Genomic DNA, 15,433 nt, shown 5'->3' on the forward strand with positions numbered 1-15,433 from the left:
ATCTGTCTGGAATGGTTCTTCTGCACTTGAGCTTGTGCACAAATCATCCCCGACATCTATTTCTGTGTTTAACCTAATGAGAACGCTTATTAAGAAAGGAAAGTACCTCCCAAAAGGTGGAGACTGAGCAGTGACTTTTCCAGAGTTTGTCCTACATGGATTTGGACAGGCTGGATAAATGTGCTGGGGTCAGTCATATGAACTTCAATAAGACCATGTGATAGGTCCTGCATTTTGGTCACAATGAACCGCCACAAGCTCAGGGGAGAGTGGCTGCAAAGCTGCATGAAAGAAGAGAATTTGGGAATGTTAGCTGACAGCCCGCTGAACATGAGCCAGCAGTGTGCTCAGGTGCCAAGAAGGCCAGTGGCATCCTGGCTTGTATCAGAAATAGTGCAGCCAGCAGGAGCAGGGAAGTGATTGTCCTTCTGTGCTCAGCTCTGGTGAGGCCGCGACTTGAGTGCTGTGTTCAGCTTGGAAGCCTTCAATACAAAAGAGATACCGAGGCCTTGGAGCGTGTCCAGAGAAAGGCAACGAAGCTGTGAGGGGTCTGGAGTACAAGTCTTATGGGGAGTGGCTGGGGGAAATGGGATTGTTTAGTCTGGAGAAGAGGCTCAGGGGAGACCTCCTTGCTCTCTACAACGCTCTGATAGGAGGTTTTGATGAGGTAGGGTTCAGCCTATTCTCCCAGTTAACAGCAATAGGTGAAGAAGTAACAGCCTTTAGTTGTGCCAGGAGGGCTTTAGGTTGGATATTAGGAAAAAAATTTATTCTTGTGGTGATGCATTCGCACAGGCTGCCCAGGGAACTGGTGGAAACACCATCTTTGGAGGTCAAGAAGGGTATATGCAGCACTTTGGGACACTGTTTAGTGGGCATAATGTGATGGGTCAGTGATTTTAGCAGTCTTTTCCAACTATAATGATTTGGTGATTCTTAAGGATAGTACTCTCTGGTACCTGCAAGGCCTGAATACCCATACAGTCTGCAGAAGACCATTTCTAGCATTAGTGTTACAAAAAGTAGCCCTACTGTAGCAGAAGGGGAACACCATCAACATGATTTCAGTGTGTATCTAATATTTCTTTCTTGTTCTGTGATGTGGTCTCCTCTCAGGAGTATGTGGATGTTGTTGATCACTTTCAAAAACATGTGTCTTGCCAGTTCTGAATTCATGTAATTCACTCTTCTACTTTATTTATTTATTTATTTTTGGCTTCTTGTAGACATAATATTTTTAAGACATTAAATAATGACATTAACCTTGTGAAGGCACTTAAACTGGGATTTGAGAATGGAATTAGCATCGTTCCCCACCCCCCACAACTCTCAAAAAGAGGACAGAAGTTGCGTACATTGGAAAGTTTCTTCTTTTATGGATCTACACTTGCCAGAATTTTGGGGTTGATGCAGGATCCTAGATACTAAATGACCCTAAGACTGATTCAGAACATGAGCTCTACCTTGTTAAGTGAGGGGAGGAGGTGGTTTCTGTTCATTTTGGAAGCTAGTGTAAGGCAGAGAAGAGAAACAATAAAATAAATCATCAAGATATGAAATTTGTTCAATGAATTTTTTTTTAATGTCAACTTCAGCACTAAACTAAGCCCTTGTTTAGGGCTCTCACCTTCTGGAGGCTTGGTTCATTTTTCTTATAATCAATTCAGTCTGCACTCTTGAGAACATTTGGGTTTACAGAGTTTCTCTAGGAGCTGCTCTTGAGAAAGCCCAGTGTTTGTGAATGATGTTGCTGGGACCTTGAGCTCTGTGGTGTCCCAGGAAACCACACCTCGCCTCTCAAAGATTCACCGCCAAGTGAAAGCTGAACTTTGACCCTTCCAGTTATGTTGCAATTAAATGGTAAGTAGAGCAGGGAGGAATTTGAGATAGGCCTTTTCTGTTTTTAAAAACCCACGCATACTGGAATGGAAAAAATTGTCAGTCTGTACTGTGTATTAAGAAATGCTAGGTGTGGATATTGAGAAGTTCTGCCTTGAGACTGTCATGTTTTTACTTTGCACTGCAGTCCCTTACTTTGTAAGCTGAGGGACAAGTTAGACAAAGGATTTTTTCCTTGTTCGTTTTTTCCAACCTGTGTATTGAAACGGTGCCTGATCCTTTGTTAATGAAGCAAGCTGAGGGTGCAGCATCAGCACATGTAACTCTGCTTTGCTGTGACTCAGGGTGAGACTCATCAGCCAAAACTAGGGGGCTTTGCTTCTTTCTTGGCATCTTTGGGGCTAACTGGCAAATTTCAGCTGCCAAAGAGGGAGCAAACCTAATGAGTCATGAGGCCATCCTCTGTTCCTTCAAGTCACACCCAATGGGGTAAGCTCTATGTTTTGCATTCTGCCTACCTTGCTGTGGCTGCCTTCCTATTCCTGCCTCCCACTCCCTTAAAGTTTCTCCATTCCACTTCTGCAGATCCCTTGCTGCGCTGTCCCTGTTCCCATTTCCTATCTCCCCATCCTCCTACAGCACAAGGCTTTATTTGAGGTGGAAGGAAGGATCTGCTCAGACCAAAGGGTAGATGAAGGAGAAGCAGAGGTTCACCAGGTAGTCCTGATGCAGGGTTCAATGAGAGGAGACAGATATAGATATATTTTTTCCCAGCTGCTTTTGCCACTGCTTTGCCATGCAGGTCTTTGCAGTGCTGCCATTTTTCCATCCCAAAAATTGAGTTAACAGTGCTTCCCCACCTCTGCAAACACTTTGAAGCCACCAGAGGAAAGCACAATGCAAGAGGTAAGTATTTATTCTAACAGCAAGACACCTATCTTGGGGGCACTCAAAAAAAAGAGTCTAGATAAAGTGAGGAATGTAAACATGCTGGCTTTGAAGGCTGAGGCCATCTCGTTCAGTCTAGATCAAACACCAGCTCGCAGGCACGGGCACCAGCCCAAGAGAACACGAAGTGCATGCACAGGTCAGTGAGCACGCTGGCGTCCCCAGGCTGTGCAGGGCAGACACTAATGACAAAGGAGGAATTAAACAGCAGAACGCAATGACAGAGTTATGTTTCCTTAGAAATTGTTAAACCCAAAGGCAAGTTGTTTTATAAAGGAAACACCCTGTGTGTAGTGCAAGAGATGAGAAATGACAGGGAATTGGCTCGCAACTATACTATGCACTCAGAAAATCAGCAGATGTAGACTTGTGCAATTTCCTAGCATGAAATTTGTTTTTACGGTGGATACAGCTGGAGGTAAGATACCCCAAGACACCATCCCACAGGCCCTGCAGCAGGTAGGCAGTGCTGGCCACAGCATATCAGCCCTGCAGCTTCTCTAGGGCCACAGCAGGATGCTTTTCTTTAAGTTGTCTTTGCCTCTTTCTGCTCTGATAAGAGCTACACGTGCTCCAAGGGTCCTGGTCTCTACACTTTCCTCTGCTCCCACATAGGCAACAGGATGAGGGGCCGTGCACACTGCTGTGTCCCACCACTGTGATGCTGCTGTGGCAGTAGATAAATACAGCTTTTGTGGGACATCACAGAAAAATCTGCTTGCATCTTAAAAAGACCAAATGGATGCTTTGTGTTTCCATGCTTTTTTATTATTATTATTTCTGGATGGGAGAAAACCACAAGAAAGACTGACATGAAAGTTTCTGTGGATGCCCCTTCTGCATGCACATACGTCTAGGCTTGCATAAGGAGACAGCGCAGTTACCCACGGTGCACAACGTCTGCCACCCAGCTGGGCTCACCCTCTGCATGCAGCTGGTGTAGCTGCACTCCTTCTGCCCGTTCCCACAGAAGCCCTCCTTGTCCAGTGCTCAAGCTCTTGGCATTCAGAGCTTTAAGGTCCTGTAAAACTTTTTCACTGTTTTTTTCTTTTCTTCTCGCTAATATAAAAGACATTCCCTGCAGCCTGACATCAGCTGGTGCTGGTGGGCTCTGTTTATTCACGGGCTGAGCAGAGGTCTACCCTACTCTTACAAACCATCTTAATCCCTCCGAATGAATAACAAGAAGAAAAAGATGGGTTGACAGAGGCAGTTAGCAGAGATCATACTTACACATGTTTGTTTTCAGTAATTAGTCACAGTGTTAATAGAAACATCCACTTTAAGCAAAGACTGCTGATTTGCACAAACAGAGGGCCATATGCTCTGGTGGGTGTGGAAGGGGGTTGATAAAACTAAAAACTTTTCAGGAATTTTTATATGTAAAAAAATTGCTATTATTTTTATTCACTTATTTATCCTGCTTAATTATTTTCACACCAGTTAGATTCTGCAATATTTTCCACTTGGAAACGTCAGAAGGAAAACACAAGGCTCCGCATTCACCTCTGGCTCGCTCATTCACACCCACAAAGGGAAAGAGAGAGCCTCTAAGTGCCTGCCTATTGCTAAGTGCCTACATATGGGTAGCATATGAAAACAAACTAGGCTGTAGGTGTTTGAACAATATAATTTGGAGTATGTTGCCTTTTTTTTTTTTTTTTTACTTCTCCAGTAGTACCAGACAGGGATTACCAGTGGACTGTGAAAGCAACTGCTGCCTCTTACAAAGATTTATTATTTTTTAGTGATAGGCTAATACTAGTTCCAAAGGGGAGAATATGCTGAGTTGTTAACACACTCCTTTGATTCCAGCCTATTCTGCTCCTTTCAAGTGTAATGGAGAAATTTCTGCTATATTATCAGATCCTATGTGGCTGCACCCCTCTCCATTTATTTATTTACTTATAATAAAAAAACAAACAACCTAGTAATTACAGAATCACAGAATCATAGGTGTTGGAAGGGACCTCTGGAGATCATTGAGTCCACCCCCCCCGCTGTATCAGGCTCCCTGTAGTAGATAGCACAGCAAAGCATCTGAGTGGGTTTTGAAAATCTCCAGACATGAAGACTCTACAACCTCTCTTAGTTCCAGTGCTCTGCCACCCTCAAAGTAAAGTTCTTACTCATGTTAAGGTGGAACTTCCTGTGTTGAAGTTTGTGCCCACTGTTCCTTGGTCTGTTCCTGGGCACCACCAAAAGAAGCCTGGCACATTCCACTTGACACCCGCACTTGGGATATTTATAAGCCTTGTAAGATCCCCTGTCAGCCTTCTTTTCTCCACCTTAAACAGTCCCAGGTATCTTAGCCTTTCCTCATGCAGGAGATGCTTCAGGTCCTTTATCATCTTTGTGGCCTTTGGCTGGACTCTTTCTAGGAGATCTTGAACTGAGGAACCCAGAACTGGACACAGTACTCCAGATGTGGCCCCAGCAGGGCAGAGTAGAGGGGGAAGATCACCTCTCTTGACCTGCTGGCCATGCTATTTTCAATGTACCCCAGGATACCATTGGAGTTCTTGGCCACCAGGGCACACTGCTGGCTCACTGTCAACCCACTGTCCACCAGAACAGTCTGGTCCTTCTCCTCAGAGCTCCTCTCCAGCAAGTCAGCCCCTAACCTGTACTGATGCATGTGGTAATTCCTTCTCAGCTGTAGAACTCTGTGCTTGCTCTTGTTGAACCTTGTTGGGCTCCTTTCCACTCAACTGTTCAGCCCATTTAGATATCACTGAATGGCAGCACAGCCTTCTGGTTGTGTCAGTGCTCCTCTCAGCTTTGTATCATCAGCAGACTTGCTGAGGGTGTTCTCTATCCTTTCATCCAGGACACCGATGAAGATGTTGAACAAGACCAGACAGAGCACCAACCCCTGGGGAACACAACTAGTTACAGGCCTCCAGGCTCTGCGCCACTAATTGCAGCCAGAGTTCTGCCAGTCAGCCAGTTATCAATCCACCTCACTTTCCACTCATCTACCTCACACTTCCTAAGCTTACCTGCAGGGATATTATGGGAGATCATGTCAAACACCTTGCTGATGTCAAGGTACAGAATATCTACTCCCTCATCTATCCATGATTTCATAGAAGGCTACCATATTGTTCAAGCATGATTTTCCCTTGTTTTGGATTTAAACTGAAGTCTTTCCTCTTGGACAAAAATATAACATCACTTCCATGAGGATCCTGCAGTCAGCATAGGTATTCAACAGAAAGGAAAGTATTTGTGTTTGTTTACTCGTTTGTTACTGTGTTTTAAACGGGTCTATAATTTGCCTAGCATGGTGCTTTTGCCTTTGCTCACATAGAACATCAGAAATCTTGCAATTCACTCTCTCACAATGGGCAGGGATGCTGTGAGAGGTAAGTGGGATACCCAAATCAAAAGCTCCAGTCCCAAGCTGTCCACAGGGACAAGTAACCTCTTCTTCTGCTGTTTCTCTGCAGCCAGTTTTCTGCCATCCATCTCCAGCAGGGCCTGGTCTATTACCAAGTGAGTTATTCATTACAAATCAGTCAAGATGCAAAGCATCACCACTGCCTGATGCAAAATATTATGCTGATTTTTATTTACATAAATACTTTGAAGAAGATAAACAAGCGCATATACATTTACTGATCTTATGGAAAGGCAGAAATGGATTTACCATTTGTTCATCTAAAAACAGCCCAAAACCATGTGGCCAAACACATGTACATATGTGACAGAAATGGTTTTGGCATGTTGCACACCTAAGGCATGTCAGACTGCATTTCAGTAGCCTCTCCGGGCATCCGCTGTGCTGTCTTATGTCCCATGGTTATGATTTGCCCCTCATATACTGTCTCTCTCTCACTGAACTGGCTAGGTGCAATGGTCTTCAGATAGATGCCAAGTCAGTTGTAAATAGTCTAAGGAAGGTGGCTACTGGCAATGCTCCTCTATTCCAGTGTGAGAGAAATGAAAACTGATGGGAAAGCATGGTCTCAGTATGCAAAAAAATGCTGCTGCAAAAGAAAGAGAATAATTTGTTCTCCACATCCGTGGAGAGGGAGAAGGGAAATGCTGGAATGAAGTCATAGCTGTGCTTTATGTTTAGTGGTAGGGAAAACATTTTTCCTGGGAAAAATACTGGAGTTACAAAAATAACTGCCAGGGAAAGTGTGAAATCCCTGCAGTAAGAGGTTGTTGAGGTCGGGTTGTAGAAACATCTGCTTGAGGGACAGAGATAGAGCAGATCTATCGTGTGGCTGGGATGAACTTGATGAGAAACTCATGTTCCTGGTTCCATAAATTAGTGGCACCTCGGAGCATCATCCTATGTTGCCATTCTCTTTCACTCTGTACAAACAATGCTGTTTTCAAAAGTCTCTGCTGAACAAAGACTTTAATTTGTGCATATGGCAGATTAAGGTCTTTCGTTAGCTCCTCCTTCACCTGTTTGTGCGACACTGTTGCCACATCTGGCTGTTGCTGGTCCAGATTTACATGGCATGAATGCATTTTTCACTCCAAAATGTGAGGACAGAGAGCTTCATCCATGTCAGTGATAAATAAAAGCACCCAGCACCTCCTCAAAGCATGCTTAGAAAATTTTACTTTCTAAGAGAATCAGTAGGGGTAGAAGAGAAAGAAAATACTTGTATCTTACTCAATTTACAACATGCTCCCACAGAAAGACATACAGACCCTAAATTAGCTTTAGGTCAGAAGAAAAAAGGTGGACTAAGACTTACTTACCTTAGTCTGCCTGCCTCCTCTCTACTGGGCAGTTGGATCTGGTGGGTGGCAGCCCTGCCTACAGCAGGGGTTTGGGACTGGATGATGTTTAAGGTACCTTCCAACATAAGCTATACTATGATTCCGTGTGAGCAAAGCAAGGTGAGAGCCATAGTCATGGTGGCAGACTGCAGCTGGAAACTTTGGAGCCAAAGCTGGGTTTCTTTGGCTTTCTGTACATCCAAGGGCAGTGGCCTGCCAGCAGCTTGGCTTTGAGTCACTGTGGTAATTCATGGCTAAAATCATCATTCTTGGCACAAGCACCAGGGATTAAAAGAAAACAGGACAAAATCTTCAGACTTACATTCCAGGAGGAAAAAACCCCACATAAAAATCTTATTTGAAGAACACAATTATACTATTTTATCCTTATTTCACTAACCATTTTATTGACTGAAAAAGGAGCTACCTCAAGACTACAGATCTAAACTGCTAACAAATTAAAACCATCCCCAAAAGAGAAAGACCACTAATCTGAAGCACGCCTCCCAAAAGAATTTCTGAAGATCTATAAATGCCATATGCCAAATAGACAGTATTTCTTTTAAAGTCCAATCATTTATTATTCTGTTTTTTTCCCCTCCTGAATGACTGACCTAATGCAGTCCAAAGGGAAAGAAAGAAAGAAGACAAAGGACACCACATTAGAAAAACAAGAACGCTATACCAGCAGAAAATACCAGCCAACATGCATATGGGAACACTTATTTGATCATCTAAATATGCTTATTTTATACAGTGGATGTCCAAAAGTGATTGCATTTGCACTGATTCACTTAGTGTAAGAAGTAAAGTTGGCCCAATATCCGTATTCCATAAACAGAGGTAATAAATTAAAGAAGCTAAGTCTCTTCTTGCTGTGAAAGCACATTCATAGTGCAAGCCAGAAACAGAGTACAGCAAAGAAATTTTGGAGAAAAGCAGAGAGAAAAAGAAAAGCTGCTACTTTGTTAATATAATTACTCCTTGAAATGCAGGGAAATGACAGTATATGAAATCTGCAGCACTGGTGGCCTTCGCAGCATTCCATCTTGAGTCTGGGGGTGGTGGTGCCTTCGCCACTGCTCACCCCCCACCACTGGTCTGCCATGCTCAGGAGATGAAGTTACATGCTGTCACAGTGTGCCTGTGGGGTCACTGCTCATGCTGGTTGCACTTCCACCTCCTCAGTGCCTGAAAGTTACACCTCGCACTACAACACAACACATGCACCATATTATGAAATACATAAATATAATCTGACAATACATATGTGCTTTAATAGAAGCCAGAATATATATGGCATGTTCTCGATGGCCGTTCAACACCTGGAGACAAATACCTTAATTACAGCTCAGGGAGAGGCCTATCACATGGCGCAGCAAGACAGAAAACCACCAGTTCTTTCAGCACAATCCTCTTTGGCACAAATGAGGCTTTTGATAATTTTGTATGATGACAGACAAAAAGACAGACCTCCAGGAAAGCCCTCCTGAAAGGCTGCCCAGAAGCAGAGATATGAAAATATCAGGTGTACCTTAGTAATGGTGTAAATGTGGTGGCTTGCTGTTCTCCCCACTCTGTGAACAGCTGAAGCAAGGTTATTATGTGTTGCAACAGCTTATATGTCACTTAGAGGATTTTTCAGCCATTCATTTTGCCCTATATTGCATAATGTGAAATGAGTGGCCAATGGGCTACCTCTGTTTACATTGATCTGTCCTCATCTTGCACATGTATGCTGTGGAGGGTAATGGGATCTCTTTTAATCAGCTGAGTTTCCATTTTCATGCACTGGAGACAAAATGACGTTGGTGTGTTATTTTTGGAAGAAACTTCTGATTTGACAGTGTTAGCAGAAAAGCAGTCAGAGGAATAGATCCTGATTCAGCATGCAATGCTCTTACTTGAATTGGCAGGCAGGGCTATCCTTACATTGATGGGCCTCCAAAATGTTCCTTTAGTAGTGCTTTGAGATCCAAGGATGGCTGTAGGAGGTGAGTAAGCTCCTGCAGTGAGAGGAGATGGTGTTGCACAGCTATGCTTTGGACTAACTTGTGAGTAGGTGGGACAAGGCACAGCCTTAGAAGAGAGTGAGGAGCTGCTGGAGCGGAGGAGGAGGCTCCAGAGGGTTCACAGATGGAGCCAGGCAAAGGGACAGCTGTTAGCAGGCATGGGCACCACACACATATCAAAATGGGGGCACAGACCTTGGGGAAGCAAATAGTTCTTGGATGACATCCATTTGAAAACTCTTCCTTGGTAGAAGGCAGAAGTTTCCACTCAGCAGTCTGCTTGGGAAGACTTCTATTCTTTTTCTCTCCAAACCTTTCTCCTTTCTCATACCAAACTCCTTGCCTCTGGTGCCTGTTGCAAGCCATGTGGGCTGGAGAACTACAGGACAGTGGAAACTATCTGGGAACTGTGTCTGTGTGCATTGGAAGTATTTGTCACTGTTCAGGCTACAAACTTCCCAAGAAGCCTTATTTTTCCTGTTAATATGGAAATGGAAATTGCAGAAACTCTTCACTGAAATGATGATATTATCATCTTATTTCCTGTGTAACATGGATTGACATGTACATATGCTGGTGACATGTTAGAAGAGCAGCTATCTGCTCTAAAACTTGTTATAGCCCACTCATAGGACACAGATCCAGACTGAGTGAAAAAAGCCTGTTACTGTGAAAAATCAAAGTGTTCCAGGGTACATTTCCTGGAGGCAAATGACTTCCTTCATTTCAAGACTAAGTAAAATTCCCTCTGTAAATTAGTAAGACTGATTAAGAGATTATATTTAACTGGACTTCACTGAAGGAAGCTTTAACATTAAAATGTATGCCATCCTTAAAAAGAAAGCACTTTGTAAGTGATGGACAAGATACATAATAAAAATGAATAGAGAAATACTGTTTTTCTATATCTCTCTTGCGTACCACTAAAGATAAGCTACCCCATTCTTCTCTGTTCATGCTGGCATAACAGCAAATACTGAAATAAGCATATGGCTTTGCATGTATGCACCAAAATCTTTTTGTTTATATTCTCTTTCATCTGCAGGCTTATTTCATTTAAAAGATTTTTTGTCTTATTTGAACTCATCCCATAAATACTCAAGAATTTCTAATATTGATTGGGAACCAATTGGCCAAACCAAATTTCTGGCCACACTCATAGGAAAAAATAAATAAATAAATAAATAATCATTTAATAATTCCAAAATTATTAAAACAAGAAAACAATAAAAGTGGGGAAAAGAAAAAGGACAGCTGTGTTTTTATACTACTATTAACAGGTATATGAATCAAATTTGACATAACTTCAGCTATATTTGTAATGGTTTGCATTTCTGACAAACTCCCCTCTCTGGGGTAGATTCACCATTGGAAAGTTTGTGCCAGCAGGGTGGCTTCTGGAACAGATTCTTTCTAGTGGTATAGAAAGGACCTTGGTCTACATGAAAGTCTTTATTAGGAAACAAGTGCAAATTAGTAGAAAGCTCTGGGAGCAGACTATATTTTCAACAAAATGTGAGGAAAAAGGAAATGATTACTCCTCCTTATGCTGTTTTTTTTTCTTTTTTTTTTTCTTTTTTTTTTTTTCCCTTCTGCTAATGAAGCTTGAGGAAACCGTCTGATGACTTTTGATTATTTTTTCTATTAAGAGATCTAATTCTGCTTTCCATCACAGTACATTCAAGTACTGCAGATACATCCGTGTTATCTTCGGCAAACTGAAGCCATCACTGTCTATTTACTCCAGAGTGAGGACAGAATCTGGATACAGAGCCAAGAGATCTAATTCTGCCCTGAGGCCTAATTTGCCCTGTTTTAAAAGTGACCTAAATACAACATCAATGCCACCAGCAGAACAGCGGGTTTCGAGCAAGGCACAGACACCATTTTCTATGTGACTGCACCCTTGTCTGTGTAATGAATAGCTGCATGCACAGAATGAAAGCAGGGCTGGCAGCTCCACAGTTATTTATCCTGTCCACTGTTCAGGGTTAAGAAAGACACTGGCTATTTCAGGAGATGCAAGCTCAGGAAGTAGAGCTACTACTGTATTCAACAAATTAAAGCCATAAGGTGCTCACTTCCCATGTGAGCTGACTGCAGTAGGTGTTGCATACTACTGGCCTCCAAGTCAACTGGGACCCAGCCATAACCAGCAACCCTTCATACATGTAAATGCATTTTAACAGAGTTTCTCTATCAAAAGCATGTATCAAAGGCAGATGGAATTATTTTGGAATTTTGTATCTCGAGGACACCATGAAATTCACACAGCTCAGGTTTTTCCTTCAGTGATCTGGCAAATGTGAGTGGTTGTTGTGAGCAGCATCCACTTGGGGGAAAGGAGAATGAAGAATAAAGAATGGGGACCTTGGAGCTACTAGAGGAATTCAGTGAGAAAGGGCTGGACCAGCCAGCCAGTGTGAAAGGAGAATGGGCACACAGGGGAAATGTGAAATCCTGGGAGATCTGATCACCTTAGCCTGAGCTGAATTTGAGGGGGACACTGTCAGCCACTTGTTCTATCCCTTTTCTCTGGGTTTATGGGTTTTGAAGAGCCTGGATCTCCTCAAATGTTTCAGGTGCAGTTCCTCAGTACAAGAGAACATAGTGATCTCTCTTTTCTCCCTTTATGTGTACTTGAAAACGGGCTATTTGATCAATACATCCCTAGTCCTTCACTCTGCCATATTTAACTGCAGACATGCCAGTGCCACCAGCCAAATCAGATGAAGTATGAGTCAAAAATAGTCCAGAGAATACTGGTGAAGAACTGATAACTGGTATGCTCTCCCTGTGGCACAGGAGAGGAATGCTTGTAGAGCATTCACCTTAACAGAGTACTTCTATCATCTCAGCTGAAAATATCAAATTAAGGTAAGTGGGCCACTTAAGACTTCTTTTCTCTTTCAGGGTATTTTCTAGGTAATTAAAAGCTGACATTCCTGTGAATGGTGTTGCTGTTTGTTGTTTCTCATAGAGATACTTGTGAAGTGTAGAAAACCAAATTTGGGGTTATATAATCAAGGAGTTGATATAAAGAATTCTTCACCTCTTTCCAGCTACCCCTTAGTTTTGTTTGTTTGTTTGACAGATTTCCTCAGTGTTGTATTCCAGACCTGGGAACCAAGCAGAATGCAGAGCGAGCCCTGGAGATATCAGTGATACAGTCTGTGCTGAGGTCAGATACCTACTGCCTACTCCAAGCTTTGAGCATTGGGTTGGACTACAGAGAAATAATGAGTCTGAGCCTTGGTCCTCCATTTGTGACAGGGAAACTAGAGATCTCCCACTTTCAGGGGAGGAAGGAAGGTTGTAAGAGCTCAGGCGGATTCTTCTTCCCATGTGGCGCACAGAAGTTTGCCAACTTGTCTCTCTGTTTCTTGTTCCTTCATATAGTTTAAGTTCCAACCTTTTTTTCCCTCACATATGAGCAGGTTTAGGGTCTGGGGCTGCCCTAAATTTAAACCTCCAAAAACATACAAGATGACTGCACATGCAGTCCTAATGTTTGCTGGAGGAACTGTAAGTTATTTGTCTTTCAGATAAACTAGGAAATATCCACAAACACAGGGGACTGCAAAGAAAGCAGAGTGGGGATCAAACAGCAAGTGAAAATCTTCAAACCAAAAGTACAGAGTGCTGTCGGGGTGGGAGGCTCTTGAGTGATTAGAACCAGAGAAAAACAGGTTTGGAAGGGACTTCAGGAGGTCATGTAGTCACTTCCCTGGCCCCCAGCCAGTTTGGTTATACGTGTGTTGTTCCTGACAGATGTTAGTGTAAATTGTTGAGACCGCCAATGATGGAGACTCCATGAGTTCCCCAGGCAATCTATTCTAGTGCTTCCCTAATTGTACCATTAGAAAGTTTTCCCTAATGCCTCAGAAAATTCTTATACACTTCCTTTGCAGCAGCTGAACTCCAACACTTCTTGACCTATCCCCTGTAGATGCAGAGGGCAGGTTATGCCTTTCCCCTTCACAGCAGCCTTTATATACTAAAGCAGTATTACCACCCCATCCCCCAGTCTTTTCTTTAGACCACACGAAGCTAATTCCTTCACTGTTTCCTCCAAGGTCATGTTTTTTTAGACATCTTGTTACTTTCCTTTGGACATTCTCAAATTTGCTCACATATGTCTGAAATTAAAGCTGTATCTATGCTGAGGGGAAAAAAAAAAAAGAAGTATTTCTGCAAGTATCTCTCTGTGACACTACTTTCTATATACTCCAGCACAATGTTAGCCTTTTCCATGACACAGCTTTGCAACTTAATTTTGTTCTTGCCAACCTCAGATTTGTGATCAATCCTGTCAAAGTGTGGCACCTTGCATTTTCACCGTGGAAATTCGTCTTATGTATTTTCCAGGCCATTTCACTCATTTGCCAAGGGCATTTTGAATTCTAATGCTATCCTGCAAGTACTTGCAGTACCTCCCAGCAGTATCATCTGCTAATTCATCTAACACATCTTTTTTTTTACCCATCATCCAGACAGTGGTAGCACTGGGCAAAACTGTCTCTGGAAGTCTGCATCATCCCATCCAAGGCATCCATTCAATTTGAGAGCAAACTTTCACCAACTGCTTGGTAGGTACATTTTGCTAACAGTCTATAGACTATAATCCTTGTGTACAGTACCACGTGCCATGCTCAGCTGTCAAAATCTGGCTAAGGTAAAGACAGCTGCTACCCACTGCTTCTCTCCTTATTTCAAATGGCTTTTGTTGGTACATCCAAGTTGGAAACTAACCTTTTCACCTCCAAGTCCCTCCCAAGAAATATTTTTTTTTTTTTTTTTTTGCTTCCGAAGTCTGAATTTAAGCTTCTGCTGCCCTCTGCCTCTGATCTCTCTCTCATTTATTCCCTGTTAATTTCTTCTGACCTTTCAATTCTCCTGAAGCTCTCTGCCAGGCCCCAGCAAGAACAGCTGACAACTCAGAGACTGCCTTGGCTGGCTACCCTCAGGTCAGACCAGGAAGATGAGCCATTGCAAGCCCCAGCTTACCTTGTTACTCTCTGGCTTGCTCTTTCCCTATTACAGTGCTTTGACCTTGGAATTAATGAAGTTAACCACCTGATCACTGCTATACCTAGAATGGATGGAAAAAAAAAAAAAAAACCCACAAAAAAACATCTTTAAATACCATGACCTTCATCTGTAGTAATTCCCTCTCTACTGGTCTTCTCCTTACTAGAAGTGCATTATTTGTAGAATGTTTTCTTCTTGTCCTTGATGTCTCTGTTACTGCATCCTTGAATTACTTTATCATACCCGCCTTCAGTGATCTCACTTACTCTTTACTTATTTCCTCTTGTGAGTGAGGTGAGTGAAGAGCCCATGATTTAGCTGAATTTGTATCCTTCTATAGTTGATTTCTTCTACTGACTCTTTCAGGAACTGACAGGCTGCTTCATCTTCTTTCTAAAGTGTCTTCTACAAGACTTTACCTATTAATCGTTTGCAGCTACTTAAGTTTGCCCTCTTGCATTTCATCTTTTTTATACTCTTTAGGAAGATCATAAACTTTGTCATTTCATGTTCACTTGAACGCAAATTGCTTTTTACTTTCCTACATTCATCTTCCCTTCCTTATTGGTTCGGATCAAAACTAGAAAAAGGTTTTACTGTTTTATCTTCCTTATCAAAAATTGTCTTCAAAGAAGTGTCTGAACAGTCTGGATTTTACTACAGTGTTTCCATTTCATGTAGTTAAAATCTCTACTATCCCCAAATCTTAGCATGATTATATTAATGGAAGTATACCAGAGTGTTTTATTAATCTGATCTGCTCTAGAGACCTCTCCAGCCTCTGCAAGATGGCAGGCTTTCTCCTACCCTTCTTTAATAATTAAAAAAAAACAAACACCTGCCAGAGTCCTTTTTCC

This window comes from Coturnix japonica, chromosome 2, assembly GCF_054131305.1.
Source record: "Coturnix japonica strain WE chromosome 2, WE-NBRP24, whole genome shotgun sequence".
Classification (NCBI taxonomy): domain Eukaryota; kingdom Metazoa; phylum Chordata; class Aves; order Galliformes; family Phasianidae; genus Coturnix; species Coturnix japonica.